A 20,262-nucleotide genomic window follows, 5' to 3' on the forward strand; every position below is an offset into this window, starting at 1 on the left:
CATCTCCTTTTAAACTTCCCCAGGATTGCTTTGCATTGCTCCTCATTGGCTCCCTGAAAAGTGTCCGCAGATGAAAGGTTATTTACTATAGCCCTTGCACTAGCTAAAACTTAATAGGGAAAATGCTTGTAAGCGGCACAGTGGTATCTGTCAGAGAGGCAATAATTTGGTTTCAAAACCTGTCTGATTCTTTTTCTTTTCCTTAGACCCTGCCGCCTGATATAAAATCGTGTATTGGTGACTTAAATAGACTAAAAGCAAACACTTGAAGAGACAGTGCCCCTGAGGTTCTCAGCTTCTGTTTCTGTGGGGATGTTTCTCGGTGTTGGAGGTCACACACCTCTAGTGGGGCTCTGGGAATAGGTAGCTGTGGTAATGACACTGGAAGGCAGTGTTCTGAATGGCTTGCCACTCAGCTGCAGTCTTACAGTGAGAAGGTCCTGTTTCTCTTTGAAAATCATTGCTTAGGTGGAAAAAACATGTTTCAACAGTGGGTGTTGGGCAGAAAAGATAACTTCTTGGGTTTATTTAAACTTAAATATTTTAGGCACACTAAGTATTTTAGTGACATTACTGAGTTAAAATTGCTTATTCTTGGCAGCCATCTTTGTTTTTGCGCATATAAACTAAGATTCTGCATTACAGCAAGATTGCCAGAAAGGGACTCTTTCCTCTGCCAACCTTAAGGACCTCCCAACCCATCAGTCATTCACAGGAAATGAATACTGAAAAGCCACCTTCAAGAGTTCTAACAGGACTTTGGTAGTTTGGGATGGCTTATGGATACTCTCTGTGTTTGGTCTCTGTGGCTCATTAATCCGCTAATTTGGGTCTCTTTGGTTTTTGAGTTTACTAAGATGGAAATAAGTTTGTCCACTAGAATCTTCCAGTTTATTTTTTCTTAGTTTCTGACTTATTTGTAGCTACATTCTCTAAGACCCATTCCTTCCAACCGGCCACAGCATTCAAGGTCTTCAGTGTTACACGTCAACATATTACCTTACTTTATTAGCCCAGCATACCCCTGCCTGGATAAACACCCACAAACTGACGTTCTGCTCCTTTCTTGTATCCAGATCTTTGTCTACATTTGGGTTTTGTCTGAAATGTGCTTCAGCTATTGCTGAGTTTTTATAAATTACCAAATATTAATATATTCATGACATTCCAAAACCTCCTCACTATATATCCACTGAAGAGCCTCATCTGAGCCACCACTTAGCCTGGGTGACCATAGAAACCAGTCCCTCCCTATCTCCTAATGTTCACTGTGAAGTACATGAGATACTCTCTTCTCACATCCGGCCTGATATTTCAAAATTATAAATCACATTGTACCAACCTTCTATTAACAACCACTCCACAGTGGCCTCCAATGGCTCTAAGGTATGTGGTCTCTGGAACCTTCTGATTCTTTCAACTTAGCATCCTAATCTGATTTTTGGACCTTTCCTTCACAGAGTTTCTTTTCCTGGCCTGGAAAAACTGGAACACATGCTCAGGAATTTTATGTTTGTTGTTGCTTGGGTGGAACTTCATCAGCTCCAAATCTCTGCTTGTTGAAATCCAAAACTAAGCTGAGAATGTTATCCTTTGGAGTGTTTGGCTCCAAATGGAGCAGCTGTGACCACTCTCTTAGGGAACAGTCCAGAAGGGGGCGTAGAACGAATGTAAGAACCAGAGGATGGGGAAATGTGTAGCATAAAGACATCTTCTGGACATGTTCCCGCTGTTGCATTCATGAATTCACTACAGCTATGATTACCTGCACAATACTTTCATAAGATTGGGCCTTACTATGTCATCACAGATAGAGGGGGGACTCAGGAGTCCCCACTTCCTCCCTGAGGAACTGTTGGTAATTAATGATTGCTGGGGCAGCCCATGCTGGGGCAGCCCATGTCATTTACTTCATAGGTATAGCCACCGAGAAGCTGCTGTTGCTCTTGTAGATACACGCCCCCCGCCCCCCCCCCCCCCCCGCCCTGTGCCTGTCACACACATAGTGGGACAAGAAGTGAAGTAATCAGCTCAGTGGACCACACATGAAAGGAAGACATGAAAGTGTAAGTAGGCCTCTCAGAGATGGGCTGCAGAGGCAGAGGTGTGATGATCAGATGGGAGAATTGAGGCTGACAATGATGAGTAAAATCTTTGAAATACTACTTAAAAGTCACCTGCGGGAGCTAGAAAGATGACTTGGTGCAGCCACCGCCACATCAGTTGGCTCTCAGCTACCTCTAAGTCCAGTTCCAGGAAAACCTGACACCTCTGGCCGTCAAGGGAACCTATACTCACACCCCCCCCCACACACAACTCATTTGTTTAATCTTACTATATTTTATTTTGTCAAAAAATAATAAATGGGACCTCATGAAACTAGAAAAAAGGACATACAAAAAATTAAAGGTTAAAAAAATCATTAAAATTAAATAAAATATGTCATCTGTTTAGAGAGGAATTTCTTAGTCACTGGATTAATCAGGGTTCTCTAGAGGAACAGAAATGATAGAATCTATCTATCTATCTATCTATCTATCTATCTATCTATCTATCTATCTATCATTTATCAAAAGCAGATTTATTAGAACAGCTTATATGCTGTAGTTCAGCTATTCCAACAATACTTGCTTATGTCCAGAAGATCCAAGAATCCAGTAGTTGTTCAGTCCACAAGGCTATGTGTCCTAGCTGGTCTTTAGTGCATGCCTGTGTAGCTAGAGTTTTACTGCATGGCCCATAGTCAGGACAAATCTCTCTCACCCGCTAGTCCCACAGCCACTCAGACCCAACCAAGTAAACACAGAGACTTATATTGCTTACAAACTGTATGGCCGTAGCAGGTTTCTTGCTAACTATTCTTATATCTTAAATTAACCCATTTCTATAAATCTATACCTTGCCACGTGACTCGTGGCTTACCGGCCTCTTCACATGCGGCTTGTCATGGTGGCGGCTGGCAGTGTCTCTGACTCAGCCTTCCACTTCCCAGAATTCTTCTCCTCCTTGTCCTGCCTATACTTCCTCCTGCCTGACTACTGGCCAATCAGTGTTTTATTTACTAACCAATCAGAGCAACACATTTGCCATACAGAACATCCCACAGCACTTTCCCTTTTCTGGAAGGGATCTGGAAGAAGTAAACTCTAATGACAGAGAAGGAATGGACTCGCTAGTGAGAGAGCAAGAGCAAACAAACAGGGAAAGAGAGAGCACCTCCTTCTTCCACGTCCTTTATATATCGGCTGCCAACAGAAGGTGTGGCCCAGATTAAAGGTGAATCTTCATACCTTAAAAGATCTGGATTAAAAGTGGCTCTTCCCACCTCAGAAGATCCAGATGGCAAGTGGGTCTTCCCACTTCAAATGCTCTAACTAAGAAAAAAATCCCTCATAGGTGTACTCAGCTGACTGGGTTTCAGTTAATTCCAGATTTGCTTGACTTGACAACCACGAATTGCCACCACGGTCATATCTATAATAATATAATATAATATCAAATAATCCCCTTATAATCACCATTCATCTGATTCATTTTTTTTCTTATTACTTATCATTTGTTTCTTGTTTGGCTTTCCCCACATAAGGAAGGATATAAGGATTTTGTTTTGTTCGGCACTCAGTGGATCCACAGCCTGATGTTCAAGGCCAGCATAGAAGCTAGCTCTGACTGTCTAAGTAGAGTCAAAATGCTGTTCCTTCAGGGATGGCCACACCCTTAGCTCCTCTGATAACACAGACCCCCAGATTTGTGCACTTGCTTTTGCTGGGTTTTCGAGGTTGTTCCCAATGTTTCTTTTTTCTCTTCCTTTTTTTTTTTTTAACCTTGGAAGACTTTTTTGATGAAGTAAATATTTACTGAATTCATTTATACTTTTTGTTAAAGGAAATGGAATGACACAGTTTTGGTAGCAGGCTATAGCACTCACGAGTGTTGCAAATGATAAGCAACAACTTGAAACAGTAAAGGCATGGCACACTGTGACCGTTCAGGTCCAGTGACTCTTACATATGCTTTAGCTGGGGACTTTTCTACTCAAGCACTCATTGTATAGAAACTGCTAATAATTGACTGGCTCACAAGGAAATGAGTGTGAGGACTGGTAAAAAGTTGAGCAAGAGAAAAAAAAAATCCTATGTCCTCAAACTTTCAATTAGTGTTCACTGTATTTCCGGAATGTCTGGGAACAGCCATAGGCTGAAGAATCCAGGAAGCAAGCCGGTCTGGAGGCCAGGAGAGGAAGGGAGAGGTGGAAAGCTGGCTGACTGCGGTGCTAATGTTAGCCTTCCAGTAAGTTGGACTTAGGGGAGACTTTCCACCTGACTTTCTGTCTTGGTATCAGTTATAGTGTTCTTTATAGCAGAAAAGAAAAGACACTCTCAACCCTCTGCAATGTGTAAATTGCTTTTAGTCACTCTCCCCAGGACAGCAAGCCTGTGTCAGCTTGGAAGCTGTTAGGCTGCCAATCCTACAGTCAAGCAACTAGGACATTTGAATTCAGATGTGCTGAGATTCCATTTGTGGGTTTTCCTTGCTACAAATCGCAAACATGTAGAGAGAAGAACTCTGGCTAGAAAGCAAGGGAGCTTCACACATCAAATCTCTCTTCAAATATATTTTAAACAGCTCTGCTCAGAGAAGTCTAGCCATAGGTTCCACATTGAGGTGTTTGAGAGGAAAGGCAGGCAATTGTCTCCAGAGGAAAAACAGCCGTCTACTTTCACAGTGGAGTTGGTCTTTGATTGTTATCTAGCCTGCAAATATTGGCAGAGCTTCCCAGTGCTTAAGATTATATACTTGGGGTCAGAGGCTTGTTTCAAACCTTTGTTGGTCGTTTACTGTGAAGGGTCAAATCGTCTAGGTGAAATTCTTCAATGAAATGCTAGTATTGGTTTTGTGATGGTGTTTAGTGTTAGCCGCATCCACAGTCAGTTGACTTTAAGCAAATTATTGTCACTAATCTGGAGGGCTCATCTCTCCATATGAAAGGTGGAAGAAGCAAAAGTGAGGTTTCCTGGAGGAAGACATCATTCTTCTTGCAGACTAAATACCTGCCTGAGTCTTGCAGCCTGCTGCTAGTCTGCCCTACAGACTGCCTAGGGGCTCAATCACACCTTAGAGTCTCTCCAGTAAATTTTGTTTGATTTCTCTGATAGAATGCTGACAGGTAAGTAAATCAATAGCCAATCTTTGTTTGGGAAACATCTTACCCTCTCTGTGCTTGGTTTCTTTATCTATAAAATCAGAATACTGATTATATTCATTGGTGTTGTCTTACAAACTGGAGTGAGGGTTAAATGGGTTACTAAATGTAAGGTCCTCAGACTAAGTAGCAGACATACAGAAAATGCTCTTCTTAATTTTTAAGCACCTACTGTTTGCTTATTGTTCTACTGAGTTAAAATAAGAATCAATTTTGAGATGGGTGGCATTAAGAGGCAGGCCATTGTCTAGAAAGCTAAACAACCTCATCACAAGTGATTTCACTCAGAATGTGATCCCCATTCAGTCTCACAAGTAGGGAAATGAAGGCCTAAAATGCACATAATACTAATGAGAATGAATAACATTTTCTTGCTAAAACTTGAATATGGTTCAAGCAATTGTATTAACTTTTTACATTAGTCCTTTACATTAGTTTGTTCATTTGTCATTGCACATTTTCATTGGTTGCCTACTGTATATTAAACAGTACTAGATACCGAGAATACTATAGAAATACACAGAAAAAATGTCCTGCCACCTTGTAATATATATCCTGGCAAGGTCCACAAACTACACAAATAAAAACCAGTATACTATATCATCAGGTAGGGATATATTCAGTGGGGAAAGATAAAGTGGTCAAGGACAGGCAGTGACAGTTAAGCTGAGATCTGAAACAAGAGAAACAGTAATTTTGCAAACACTGGATTTGGGGGGCAGGGTTGTGATTTCAGATAAGGGGAACAGTAAGGGTGAGGGTCCTCGTATTAGGTTAAGCTTGGCTTAAAGGGGAAGGGAGAAGACCACTGTGGCTGTTTGCAGAGTGAACAATGGGAAGAGGAGTTAGGTTAGGAAATAAATTTGGAAAGGGATGGGATTGGAGAGCACATCTTGAGGGGTCCCATGGCCACTGCAAGGAATTTTTTTGTGCTTTAAATGTGATAGGGACATTGCCATCTCATGGTGTTTGCTGCGGATTATTTCTAGGACCCTCTTTCATACCAAAATCTGAGACTAGAGATGGCATAGTAGTTGGATAACACACATCACCTCATATACATTTAGTTGTCTTTATGGTGCTTATAGTATCCAATACAATGTAAATGTGATGTACTTATAATACCTAACCAATACTTATAACACCTAATACTATGTAAATCTTATACTGTATTGTTTAAGGAATAAGAAAATGGGGTTGTACATATTCAGTGCAGATACAGTTTTTTCTCTACAGCTGGTTGAATCTGTGGATGCAGCATTTGTGGGTATGGAGGGCAAGTGTGTACTGATGCAATTTGATAGAGATAGGCAAATGTTTATTGAAGATGTTGGGTAAAATACATGCTGTGGTGATGATGGGGTATGGACAGAAGATGGAAATGGGGAAACTGCACAGGAGGTGATCAGAGTAGAATGGATATGACAATTGATATTTAGTTAGCAAAAGTGGGGGGGATTAGAAGTAGATGAAGTTCAGAATAGAGATGGGGAAGAGCTTTGTGGTAAGACCTATTCATATGTCAAAGGCCTAACCATGAGTTGTTCTGTTGTTTCCAGACATCCTCCCTCACTGTTAGTGACAGCTCCCACACAGCTAGTCCCTGCTTCAGCTAACCTGCTGCCCTCCATTATGTTCTCAGTTCTGTAGGTTCTGTTGTTTGCTTCTAGTCTGTAAAATTATTCAAACAAGTCAGTCACACCCTCCTGAATATCCAGGAGTCACTGTACCCTCTAGCAAATGCAAAGCTCTTTCTCCATAGCCCTTGACTGCAGTACAGGTCCTGTGTGGCTATGTATGGTGTGCATTATACATCTAACCTTGCTTGCACGTAGACATGACTAGTAAACTGCTTCCAACATTCAATATCGGTTGCAGCGTGTTTGGCCACTTCTTGTTACTTAGTAAAAGGAAACCCTTTCTTTATCAACAGAGTGAATGGGAAGTAGAGGTCATGGGCAAAACAATTGGTGCTAATCAAAAGGAGCAAAGAGAATGGCTCAACAACAACCAAACACTTCCAGACAGGTTTTGTTTCCTTCTGAGTCATGCTCTATAATCTAATGTGGCCTTGAACTCATGGTGATCCTGCCTCAGGCTCCTGAGTGATGGGATTAGAAGTGTGAACCATCCAGTCAGTTGTAGTTACCTGCACTTTGCAGACTCGCTTCTGATAGGGCCAGAAGGTCTGTGTTATGACTGATTAGGTAGAGACAGAAAGTGAAAGCTGAGACTCTCTGTAGGTAGACAGCAAATTATGCAGAGGGAGTATATAGAAAGAGACCCTGTAGCAGGAGTCTTAAAAGTTCTTATTAATAAGATCAAACCTGAGGCCAGTTATTGGGGTGAATACTGGAAGATCAGAGAGACGGAACAAGCCATAGCTAACCTCACCTGGCCAACTTCTCAGCTGATCTTGTTTCCTCAAGAAGAGACTGGAAGCCTCTGTGTCCTCATATCCGAATGGCTCTCAGCTGAACTGTGCTGCTAGAAGCCTGAAAGCTTAACCAGCCAAATGGTTAACCAGCCAAATGTTTCTAGTTCCTGGTCTTCATGCCTTGTATACCTTTCTGCTATCTGCTATCACTCCCTGGGATTAAAGGCTCACTTCTTGGGATTAAAGGTGTGTGTCGTGTGTCACCATGCCTGGCTGTTTCCATGTGGCCTTGAACTCACAGAGATCCAGAGGGATTTCTACCTCTGGAATGCTAGGATTAAATGTGTGAGTGCCACCATTTTCTAGCCTTTCTATCTAGTGGCTTTTCTGTTCTCTGACCTCAGATAAGTTTATTAGGGTACACGATATTTTGGGGAACACAATACCACCACAAGACCCTAAGAGGTGATTACACTAAAGGAGAGGCACGGCTGGGCCAGAGGATGGTTTTTGCTCTGGAGTCTTGGAGTACAGGTCAGAACGGCTTGCTTGCTGTACCCTTCAGCTGCCTATGGGTTGTCCAGCCACAAAAAGAGCCTAATCCTAAAGGTTACACATAGCCCCAAATAACAAGCCACTCACAATATCGTAGTGACACAGCAAAGGGGCTAATTCAGCTTGGCCTGAAACTGAGAGCCCTTAAACTCCACACCTCAACTCTAAACTCAGCTGGGGGAATAAAGTTGGGTTAACATGAAGGTAGTCATCTAAAGGTTTTTTGAGAGCTGAGAAGAAGATCTTTATAAGTAGTAGTCTGGAGATTGCATGTCTTAACTGAAGAGATGATAAACCAAACAGCAAGGTGGAGAAGCCTAGATTAAAAAGCCCAGATTTGGCTCAGCTGATAAAAAAAATAGGAAGTAAGTTGGTAAATATGATCTGGGATCTTCCTAACAAAGAAAGACCTTGGACACTAACTAGGTTCATGTAAATAAACTATATTTCCTCAGAAAGGCAGTAGAGTATTGCTGAGGTTTACCAGAAGCCATTGAGAGTTTCTGTTTGAAGGACTGGCCTCCAAGCCATGGAATGTCCATCTGGGAAAGGAGTTTGGTAGAAGTTGTGACTGTCTCTTATTGGAAGTGATGAGTTGTCTTCTAAAGTGGAACAAGTGTAAGAGGCATTGCAGGTAAAGGTCACATGAGTGAGTCTTGGTGAGTAAACAAGGAAAAGAAACTGCCAATCGTTCAGGGACTAGAAGAAGAAGACCATTCATCCATCAGCCAATATCAGGAGGAAGTTTGAGTCAAAGAGGAAAATTTTAACTTCAACATGTTGAGTCTGAGATGCTGTTGGGAATGTTGCAATGAGAAATTGAAAAGAAGAAAGATCAGGTTTCCAGTGATCCATTGCAGTGAAGAATTTAATGGTGGCAGAAGTAACCTGGAGGAGCAGGCTGAGGATGCTCTCCTGACATCCTTCTCTTCACTCTCCTCCGTCTCCTTGCTCCATGGAATTCCAGGGATTTGTTGAGCACATTCTGATTTCACTTGCTCTTTCTATTGCTGATCTTCCTTCCTCTAAAAATCTGCATCACTCACCCTCTTTCTTATTTCATTCAGATCTCTGCTCACACACTCCCTACTCCAGGAGGCTTTGATAATCATTACGTGTCTATTTCACAACACTCCTGTCTCTTTCCTCTGTCATTCCTATCCCTGAACATTTCTTGGCTTTAGCTTTTAGCACCTATGTTTGTGTTGTGTGTCACTTGCACTGCTAGAGTATAAGCTCTGTGAGAAGAAGGAATCTGTGCGTTACTTACTGCTCACTTAATGTTTCTGGTCCATAACACACATAGTGTTTCTGTGGAGTGACATTGGAGGCATGGACGTGCCCTATATCATTTCTGCTCTGCAGTAGGTATCTCACTTAGCTATTTACCATTTTTCTGCTAGTTGAACATTGGTTTCCCTGTGGAACACTACACTCTCTGGTGCGAACACATGGTTTAGCTATGAACTTGATCTCAGTAGTGTATAGCATGTGATTGGTATATTACTAGTGTCATGTTCAAGGTGGTTATTGTATAGATACACAATTGACCTATTGCATCCACAGATATCAGGCTTCTGGGAAGCTGGATCTGAATGCTACAATACAAAGTAAGGCAGTAACTTGGGCAAGTTGCCTCATGTCTCCATGTCTTGGCTTAATGCCAGATCTTTGTAAAGACTGAAGGAGCTAACACAGAGATAGGTCTTTGACCAATGTTTGTCATCGAGTTAAAAAATATGTCACTTACTATCATCTGGTGAGGAAAGTGATACGTTGTTTTCAGTGGGATTTGAAACAACAAAATTATATCCTTGGAGCTGCTCAGGACCATCTTGACACCATGTAACACTTGAGAGTAAAGCCACTTGGATAAGGGGACTGAAAGACAGGGAAACAGGATCCCAGTGATACCTCTTTATTTGCTTAAGTAAGTTTGAGTGAGATTATCCGCCAGTTGTAATGAAAGATTCATATCAGTGCAGCTTCCTGAAACATATCCCTTCAGTCTGATGTGTCTGCTTTGTTTCCTTGCTTCAGGTGATCTCGTGCCTTGTCTAATTTTCTTCTGTCAATGTCTCACAGTTCCTGAGAGCAACAACCAATCAACCTGGTTCCCTTCTGCTTTTCTTTCGGTAATTGTTCAGGTTGGTCCCTGGGCTCCGGCTTACTCCCTCCTTGGCTGTTCTGGGTAGGAGACACTGCGGGCCTTCCAATTGCCCTCACTCTCAAGCCCAGAGCAAGGTCACCTGTGCCTTCTGTCTTGCCCTGACCCGTGTCCTTTTCTGCTTTGTTATCTTACCCACAGAAAACCTACTTCTCCCTCTGTATTATTTTCCTGTCTTCTCACTCCACTGTCAAATGTGGCTTTAGAGTTAGTAAGATGGAAGATGGATCGAGAAGAAACAAATCCTCAGCTCTGCCTTCTCCAAATCCAGCTTCACCATCCCTTCACTCACTTCCTATGATCTTCCTCTACACCCCTCCCCATGTCAGACCACAAAGCACTGGAGGATGGGACACACACACACACACACACACACACACACACACACACACACACACACACACATACACGGCACACGGGGCAGAGACAGAGACCAGGTACTATCCAAGGACTATTTATATTAGTTTTAATTGTTGAGGCTGTCTTTCATAATGATGTCCACTTACTTCCTAGCAGCTTTCTCATATCAGCCATTCTTCTTTTTCTGGGCTGGGGAACAAGGAAGAGGCGTTTAATGAACACATAAAATATTTTGAGCTATTCAACAGTGATTCTATTGAATCACTTCAGTAAAGAAAGAGGTGAAGCTCTTATCCAGATAAGAGGAGGTCAAGGAATGGATACAGGCCACTTGGTGGTAAAAAATGACACAAGGATTTAGGCAGAGACCACAAAAGGATGAACTGTTACTGTTACTGCAGTGAAACCACCTTCTCTAGCTGGCCTTGCTGGGTATACACCAGCCTCTCCTGGGGTGATTTCCCACTCATCCTCCCTGTCTCGCCAGGTTGAGTCTTCCTGGACCCTCCAGTATATCAAGCTCCATCTTACCTCTCACCTTCACTGATGCTTTCTCTGTGCCCAGGAAACTCAGACTTCTGATGTTCCTCCTTTGAGGCTTCCTTTACCTTAACTCCTCTTACCATTTGTGCCTATAGATCCCTATACTTTTCTTTGCCCACCACACTTCACACCTGATCAATAATAGTTATGTAATTGTCTTCCTCTACTGTTTGATCATGGCTCCAGAAGGATGGAGAAGTAAGTAGTTACTCTACATCAATCCCTGGTGTAACTCCAGGACTTAGTACATTTTCTGACTGTGTTACATACTCAATATATGTTGGTTGAATAAATAAACTTATTTTGGGTGAATCTAAAGATAGTCTTGGAACACAAAATAATAATTGAAAGCTCTTCTTTTTCAATGAAATTGCAGCTATTTAATCTATGACCTATTCTTTATCATGCCATAAAGCTAGGGGAAATCATAAAGTCTATTATAGTTTTGTGCATACACATCTGAGCAAGATTAATTAAGATAGAATTACCCAAAGATAAACTGCATACAGATTCTTGTTTTGTGAAATGAAAAAGGTAGGAATCCAGTTGAAACAAATATTTTTCTTTAACAATTTTTTCCCTCAAAATGAAAACAACTTTATTCAGAAAATGACTTCAACCTTGGCTTCACATTGGGAGCAGGTGTGTAGGCGCTTCTGCTGGGCTTACATAGACCTGATGACCTGAGGGAGTTGCTTCTACATCCTCTCACCTATCCTTGATATACCTGGCTTCAGCAATCCACTTTCTCTCCACATAGCCTTTGTCTAAGAAAAACAAAACAAAACAAAACAAAACAAAACAAAACAAAACAAAACAAAACAAAACAAAAAAACCACTATCCATTGAAATATGCAAGGCTGTTCACATTGAGCAATGATAAAAGTGCCTCAGAGCTTCGGTTACACCCTTTTGGTGTGACAGCCAAAGGATGGGAGGGTGCACATCCCGTGTGGTTTTACGCAGTTGAAACACTGGTGCTCAGTCATCTTCTAGAAAAACGGGGACTCCAACGCTGTGATATCAGAGAGGCTATAAAGAGGCATGCACTGAGGGAGCCCTGCTTCAGTGCAAGGTCATTGTTCATTAATACTCGTGCAGATAGCTTATTAACCACTCAGAAAATTCACTTCAAGTTTTCAAGCTACATAATGCTCAGAAGCACTACCTGAATATAGATTAGGAGACACAGGCTGCCTGCACAGGGAGTTAACACACTGTTGTAAACCTCAAGCTTCATTGGTTCTGAAAGCAGAGATTATCCCATCTATGACTTAGCCCTCCCTACCCACCCCCTCTACACCCCCTATATTTCTCTTTCTAGTCTGTTCGTGAAAGCTTTCTAAGAAGGAGCCAGCACTCTAAAATGCAGCACTATACAGCAGAAGGCCAGGCTGGATGAAGGAAAAGAATATTGCTTTCTGTAGTAGGAAATTTTGCCTTAGGTACCCAGAAAATAGTGGGATTGTGGGTAACCAGCCTTTCACGTTTTTGTCATCTTATAAACCCCTGGAGGACCTCCTGTATCACTCTTTCACACTGCAGATAACACCACATTGATGATTGTATTGAAAACCAATGTTTTATCTGGGAATCTTCCCATTTAGGGCTGCAAATATTTCCATTTGCCACTAACCTGAGCTTCAAATCTTTCAAATCTTGTCATGTAAATATGTTTTTCAGTGTGTCAGAGTGACTGCATTTGTAATTCAAATATCAGTTGCTCCTATCATAGAGCATAGCTTGTCTTTCTGCCCCTCAGACAATGTCACCTGAGTGCAATGTGCCACTCGAGCATCCACATGGGTGTGTGTGGGGAATGCTGCTGTCTTCTGGGCTATCTTATCCCACCTGATCACTGAACAAGCCAAGTGGTTGTGAGCTCACATTTGGTGGCTGCTCTTGCCTTGTGTTTGGGTATTCCTTGGGCAGCTGCTGTTTTAGTCAGGGATGTGATTACATCTGACTGGTTCTACTCGGTGGCATCTGTCTTTACCAGGCCTTGTTTAATCCACAACTTCCCTACCGAAGAACACATGCTTTTGCTTGTGTAAAGTATAGAAATGCAGGGATAGCATCTCTCTCCGCCCACCTAGACAGTCTCCCCAGTGACTACCACTTCCACTGCCCTCCCAGTAGGTGGCTCCACCTGGTGTTCTTGACTAACTCCAGGTTTCTGTAAGGAGAGCACAAGCTTCCAGAGAAGTGAGGACAAACATCACTGGTATTTCTATCTACCATTCCTGATTCTTCTCTGCGCCTTCATTTCTTATTTTTTTCTCATTTTCCCTCATCTTTCTCCCAACTCTATTTTCCCCCATGTCTGTTGTATTCCCTTTCAGCTCGACAAAGCTTCTGTATCCCACTTTCTTTTTTCCTTGTGAAGGTGCTTCCTTGGCTGCAGAAATGGTGAAAGGGATGCAGCAAAGAAATCTGACTGACTGTGAGGTGGATAAGCATAGGGAATTGCTTAGCAACTAGAACTCTGTTTGGTCTGGGCGATGCATATACCCCTCTTCTAACAATGTACTTGGCAGCCTAGGAGATTCATGTACACAAACTCCTCTCTGAACAATATAACAACCTGTTGGCAACCTGGGAGATTCCTTCATTGAATTACATGGTGTTTTGAAAGAAAATGGGGCTCGAAGAAGTGTCACTATTAGGAGATATGGCCTTGTGGAGTAGGTGTGGTCTTGTTGGAGGAAGTTTATCACTATGGAGGCAGGCTTTGAGATTCCATATATGGTCATGATACCATCCAGTGTCTGAGTCCATTTCCTGTTGCTCATGAGTCAGCTTCCTCTCCAGCACCATGTCTTCCTGCACACTGCCACGTCCCACCCATTATGATAATGGACTGAATCTCTGAACTGTAAGCCATAATGAAATGTTTTCCTTTATAAGAGTTGCTGAGGTAATGTTGTCTTTTCACAGCAATAGAAACCTTAACTAAGACAGACAACATGCACACCCCACTCAGTGGAAGGAGCCTCTCTCTCCCTTAACAACCATCAAACTTAGACAGATCCTACTCAACTATACTCCAGTTAGATCTGGCTTTGGGGCTGGGGAAGGGGGCAATCTTCTCTGAGTTTTGGGTGCAAGCACAACTAGGTAAAACTCTGTCCCCATATAAACTTTTAGGTATCCCTAGTTACTGTCTTATAAATAATTGAGTATGCTTATAATTAAAATTAGATGTGTTATGGGGAGAGATGTTTGCAATTAGTAAAAGCTTACATAATCCACATCTATTAATTAAACTAGAGAGCCATTCATGCTATGTCAACCAGAAACCAAACTCTTTTTCTTGAACCCTATAAAAGAAAGCCCCAAATAATCAGGGCGCCTGTGTGTCTTCACTTCTGTGACTCACTGTGCTCTTGAAATGCAAGCTGATCTGTTTTATTGCTTTGCTTTAGATATGGCTTTCTTGCTACTTTACCATCTTTGTGGACTTTTATTTCATTCTTGAATAAGAGGTCAAGAACCTGAAAGCACCTGGCCTTGACCCCCACCATCTGTTACAATTGTATTAGTTTACTTATGCTTCTGCTACAACATTCAGTGGTAAACTAGTGATATGTTCCAGGACTGCAGGCAATTCTAAACTCTGCATGCCCTAAGGTTTTTTCTTTCTTTCTATATATCCTGAATCATTGCCACATAGGAACAGAGTCACTCCATCTTTTCAAGCTTCATTTCCTGGTGCCTTTTTTGCATGACTACCTGTGTGCTTTGGAAATGATCATTAAGTAAAATAAAGGTTAACAAAGTGAGCACAACACTTTTCAAATGGGTGGGTAGTATATAAAGTATAGATACACTGGGCAAAGGGATGAGCCATGTTCTTGGTGGAATGAAGTGGAATCTGCCAGACTCTACCACACTGCTCAAAACAGCCTGCAATATAAAACTTATAAGTTTTTTATTTCTGAAAATTTCCATTTAACAGTTTGTGTTCATGGTTGATGCTAGCAATGGAAACCGCAGAAAGAGAAACTGCAAATAAAGGATAACTTCTGTACTTGTAGACTGAGTAGCTTGAATAACAGAAACTTGTCTCACAGTCCTAGCTTTTGGAAATCTGAGGTTCAAGTGTTGATAGGGTTGGTTACTTCTGGGGGTGATGGGGGAGACTTTTTGTTTTAAGCCACCAGCAAGTTCTTGTACATGACTTTTTTTATATTGTTTTCTCTGTCTGCACGACTGTCTTTTTGTTATAAAAAGTAGGTCAAAATGAGTTTTCACTTAACGACCTAATTTTTAACACGATTTCCTCTAAAATGGTGACATTCTGAAAGAATTATGAACTTTACTTCAACATATAGTTTTTTTTTTGTCAGGAGAGACACATAATTCAATAAATCCAACAATATCACCAAAGTAAAAAAAAAAAAATACATCGTCAAGCATGTGAAAATATTCATTTATCTTACCCAGCATGTTACAGATGGAGTGGGAAGGCTGTCAATACTCTACAGATGATTGTCTTGGGTGGTTTAAATGAGATTGGAAGTGTTCATCACTTTCTTATGCAGTCATGAAGGCTGCAGCAAAGGCAATAGATACCCTGGTGAAGTTTTACAAGAGGGGATGGCTAGAAGTGGCAGGTCCTAGGCCATGTGAGGTTCCTGATCCACTAAATGCTGAGAGGGGGAACAAGAAACGAAGTTGATGTAACAGTTTTCTGGGGGAGCGGGGAAGGTGTCTTTAGGCATCATGAAATCCTGCCGCATTTTGCTATGAGAGTTGAAAGGAGACTGAGCCAAAGACTAGGCGGGTGTGAGCAGGAATCATTGCAGAGATTTAGGCAAGTAATTTGGTTTGTGGGAGTCTGACGGTGATGATAATGAGAATGGTTGCTCCATTTACTGAGCACTCATGTGCCAGACAATTCAAGTCTTCATTCATTTGTGGTTTTGCAGATGCAGTGCTTTATACTGGCTGAGGACGTGCACGGAGGGCCCTGCTGCAGGCCCTGCCCAACCTTGAATCCTAGTTATAACATTTATTGACTGGATTATTTGGGACCATTTATGTAGTATCTATTACACTTTCATATGCAAAATGGAGTGTATAATAGCGGTATAAATCTTCTGGGGGCTATTGTGGTTACTAAATGATCTCACACGTGTAAAGAACTAAGTGAAGAAGATACACACAATGAGCATGCTGCATGGACTGTCTGTAGTATTTGCGGTATAAGGGGGAATCAAAGGCAGCCCAGAGATAACCTCTGCTCTGAAACAACTCATGAAAGGAAATAACTGATCACACAGTGGCGTTTGGTGTGCAGTGCGTAATGCATGGGATGCTATGGGATTTTGTGAAGTGCCGTGGGCCTCAGCACTGTAGGAGACAGGGCTGAACCTTGATTTCAAATAATCAGTAAGAATCATCTATGTAAGTGTTTCCCAAACTGTAGCATGTATCAGAATCAGTTAGCAACATTTTAAAGACATGGTCCTGGGCTCCTGAAATTCTGATTTGTGTGTGGGAAATGGTGTGTGAAATAACATTTCTAATAAGCTACTGTAGCAGACTGCTTTAAATCTACACAAAATAACATTAAATTAGGTAAATAAAAGCAAGATAGGGGCATTCTAGAGTGGGAGTATCGCTAATATGTATGTTGAGTGTGACGATGTAGCACAGATCTTAGAAGGTCTTATTAATAAAAACAAACCTGGAGCCAGGCACTGGAGTCAATGCTGGAAGATGAGAGAAGCAGAACAAGCCACAGCTTCCTCACCTCTCCAATTCCTCAGCTGATTCTGTTTCCTCAAATGGAAGCTTCTGAGTCCTCATCCAAGTGGATCTCAGCTGAACTGCTGCTCAAAAGCCTAAAAGCTTAACCAGCAAAAGTTCCTGGTTTTCACGCCTTATGTACCTTTTTGCTTTCTGCCATCACTTCCTGGGATTACAGGCGTGAGTCACCATGCCTGGCTGTTTCCAGTGTGGCTTTGAACTTACAGAGATCCGGATGGATCTCTGCCTTCCGAATGGTAGGATTAAAGGTGTGTGTGCTACCATTGCCTAACCTCTATGTTTGATATTGTGGCTGTTCTGTTCTCTGACCTCCAGACAAGTTTATTAGGGTGCACTAGATTGGGGAACACAATATCACCACATTTCAAACATATGATGTGAAAATTTTTACGAGCAAAGAGCATAGTAAGCACGTTTTTGTGCTTGAGGAGCTTGGAATTGGAGCCGGAGTCAGGAGAGGGTCATTGGAGAGTGAGCAATAAGATCAGCGTTTTCAACCTAGAAATTGCCTGGGATAGTATTTATTACGAAGTTGACACAGCTTTGAATCACCCAGGAAGAGGGAATATTAACTGAAGAAATTGCCTCAATCAGATTGGCCTGTGTCCACATCTGTGAAAGGCTGCCTTGATTGATAATTGATATGAGAGCACCTAGCCCATGGTGGGAGACGCCATCCCTAAATAGGTGGGCCTGGGCTGTATGAGAAGGCTAGCTTAGCATGAGCCAGAGATTGACCCTCCCAGAAAACAAGCAGTAAGCAGCATTTCTCCATTGGTCTCTGCTTCAGTTCCTGCCTCTAGGTTCTTGCCTTGAGTTCCTGGATTGTAGTCCAGAAGTGTAATCTGAAATAAGGCCTTTCCTCTCTAAGTTGCATTTGGTCATAGCAATGAAAGAAAAACAGAACAAATATTCTACTAGTGATGGAGACAATGGATTTGAAGGGGATAAAAAAATCAGGAAGTAGAACGAGTCGTCAGCAATTCTTATCCTCAGGAAATGATGACGAACTGTGTTAGTCCAATGGTGGGTATTTATAAGAAGACTTTAATTTGGCTCACAGTTTTGGAAGTGAAAAGTCCTGGCTATGCAGAAATAGTAAGAGCAAAGTGACACAACTGCCTGAAGAATGGGTTGAGCACATGGGTCATCCTGGCTTCATAACAGTCTCATTTCTTGAGTACTGACTCTTGGGAAGACCAATACTTAATGCCTTCATAGGTCCAGACCTCTATAACTTTCCATTAGTTTCTGTCTTTAAAAGTGTCACCATTTGACACCACTACCATGCCCACAAAACTTCCAGGAAGGTGTAACTAGGCCTTTCTGATCATGGGAAAATTCAGAAATAGCAGAATATTAGGGAGAACATTTTGATGACATTTATCATTCCAAAAATATATGAATGCAGGGAAGAAGGGTTATTTGGCCATAATTTTTATGATTTTGGCTTGAGCATTAGGAATGGAGAATAGGAAAGAAATCCACATTTCAGATGTGCTGGGTTTCAAGTGCACAGGGTTATTCTTGACAAGGTATCTTATAGGGTCATTCATTATTCTTTATAAGTAGTGTGTTAGTTTTCAGCTGATAATGTAAGCAGACATTATGTCCCTCATTTGACAGACAACATCTGAAATTTACGGAGGCTAGATAGCATTCATTTTTTTTCTACGATGTGTCTTTAAATTCTATTTACTTTTTTCCAACATAATATTTTTATTGATTCTTTGGGGATTTCACATCATACACCCAGATGACATTCACTTCCTTACCCTTCTATATCTGACTCCCTACCCTTGTGGTCTTGCCCCCCAACAAAAACAAAAACTAAAACAAAAATAAGTCCAATTTGTATTATTTATATACTGACTGGAGCATTGCCAAACTCTCAGTGTCCTGTCCTTAAATAGAACTAAGTTCTTCCCCTCCTGAACCACTGCTGGAAGCCATCTATTGGGAGTGATTCTTCAGTATCCTATCACAGTTTTTAAGAGTTTTCTTTGATGGCTTCCTGTTTAGGCTGCTACCCTTTTTTAGTGTGGGGGGATTAGGGTGGGAGTAAGGGTTGTCACAGAAGTCTTCTATGTCCCTCTTTCTCAATTGTGCATCCACCGTCATCAGTATCATTCTAAGGGTAGCTTATTTGTTCTTTACAGTCAGCAGCAACCCGGACCATGGGCTTCCAAATGGTTTCTGACGAGAACATAAGCCAAGAACAGGACCCATGACTGCAGTAGGGTCACAGAGCCAGACAAGACCTTCAGAGGCAGCAGGGAACACAGACGTCAACATGGCTTCAGACTCAAGCACAGACCATGGCCAGCCACATGGGCTATGGACATCAACACAGACCCTAGCTGCCATAGGACCACAGGCCCCAACATGGCCCTTGGTGGCAGCACAAGTGCAAACATCAGCATGGCCCCAGGTGGCATCACAGGCCACTCAGTATGGCCCCTAGCAGCCAAATGGCCCAAGGATAACAACATGGCTTCAGGCTGCAGGGCAGATCACAGACATCCATATGGCCATTAGTGGTAGAACAGGCCACAGACATCAGCATAGACCCTGGCTGCGATAAGACTACAGACCCACATTTGGCTCTCACTGGCAGGATGGTTTACCTTTTATCTGAGTCACAGAGGTTCAGTCAATGTTTATTGTTATACGACTCAAAATTCCAAGGATCCCAAAAGGTTGTTGTTAATTTTTTACAATTTGAAAGCTAAAGAGGTTCAGAGAACACTGTCCTTGCAGGACACATTCTCTGTTTCCATCTCAGATCTGGACTCTAGATATATCATACTCTTAGTTAGCAGCAGCCCACAGTGTTAATGTTTGAAAGAACAGTAATGTCTTTCTAACTACTGTTCTGTTACAATACTTAACATATGCTTCCTTACTGTGCTTTCCTTTATGGATGTGTAATGTGTCTGGAGACCGAAACATTAAGCTACCTTACTTCAACTCTTTGCTTACAATCATGTTTCAGAGTAAATACTTTACTCCATAATTTACCATTCAATATTTTAATTGTGATTTTCCAAAATAGGAAGGAATCCCTTTAAACAGGGATCCTTTTCACCTATTTTGATTTAAAGATGTATTTTCCTTTAATTCAACTTTTAACAACTGAGTTTTATTTGCAGAGTGATTGCTTTACAATTGAAAGGGTAATGAAACGCTGCCTTTTCAAAACAAACAAGTTGTTAGGGAATTCCTGCTCTTGATGCTACAGAGATGGACCGTTCAGGCATCATCCCAGTGACCCCAAGTTGC

Source organism: Peromyscus maniculatus, chromosome 9 (assembly GCF_049852395.1).
Source record: "Peromyscus maniculatus bairdii isolate BWxNUB_F1_BW_parent chromosome 9, HU_Pman_BW_mat_3.1, whole genome shotgun sequence".
NCBI classification, from domain to species: Eukaryota; Metazoa; Chordata; class Mammalia; order Rodentia; family Cricetidae; genus Peromyscus; species Peromyscus maniculatus.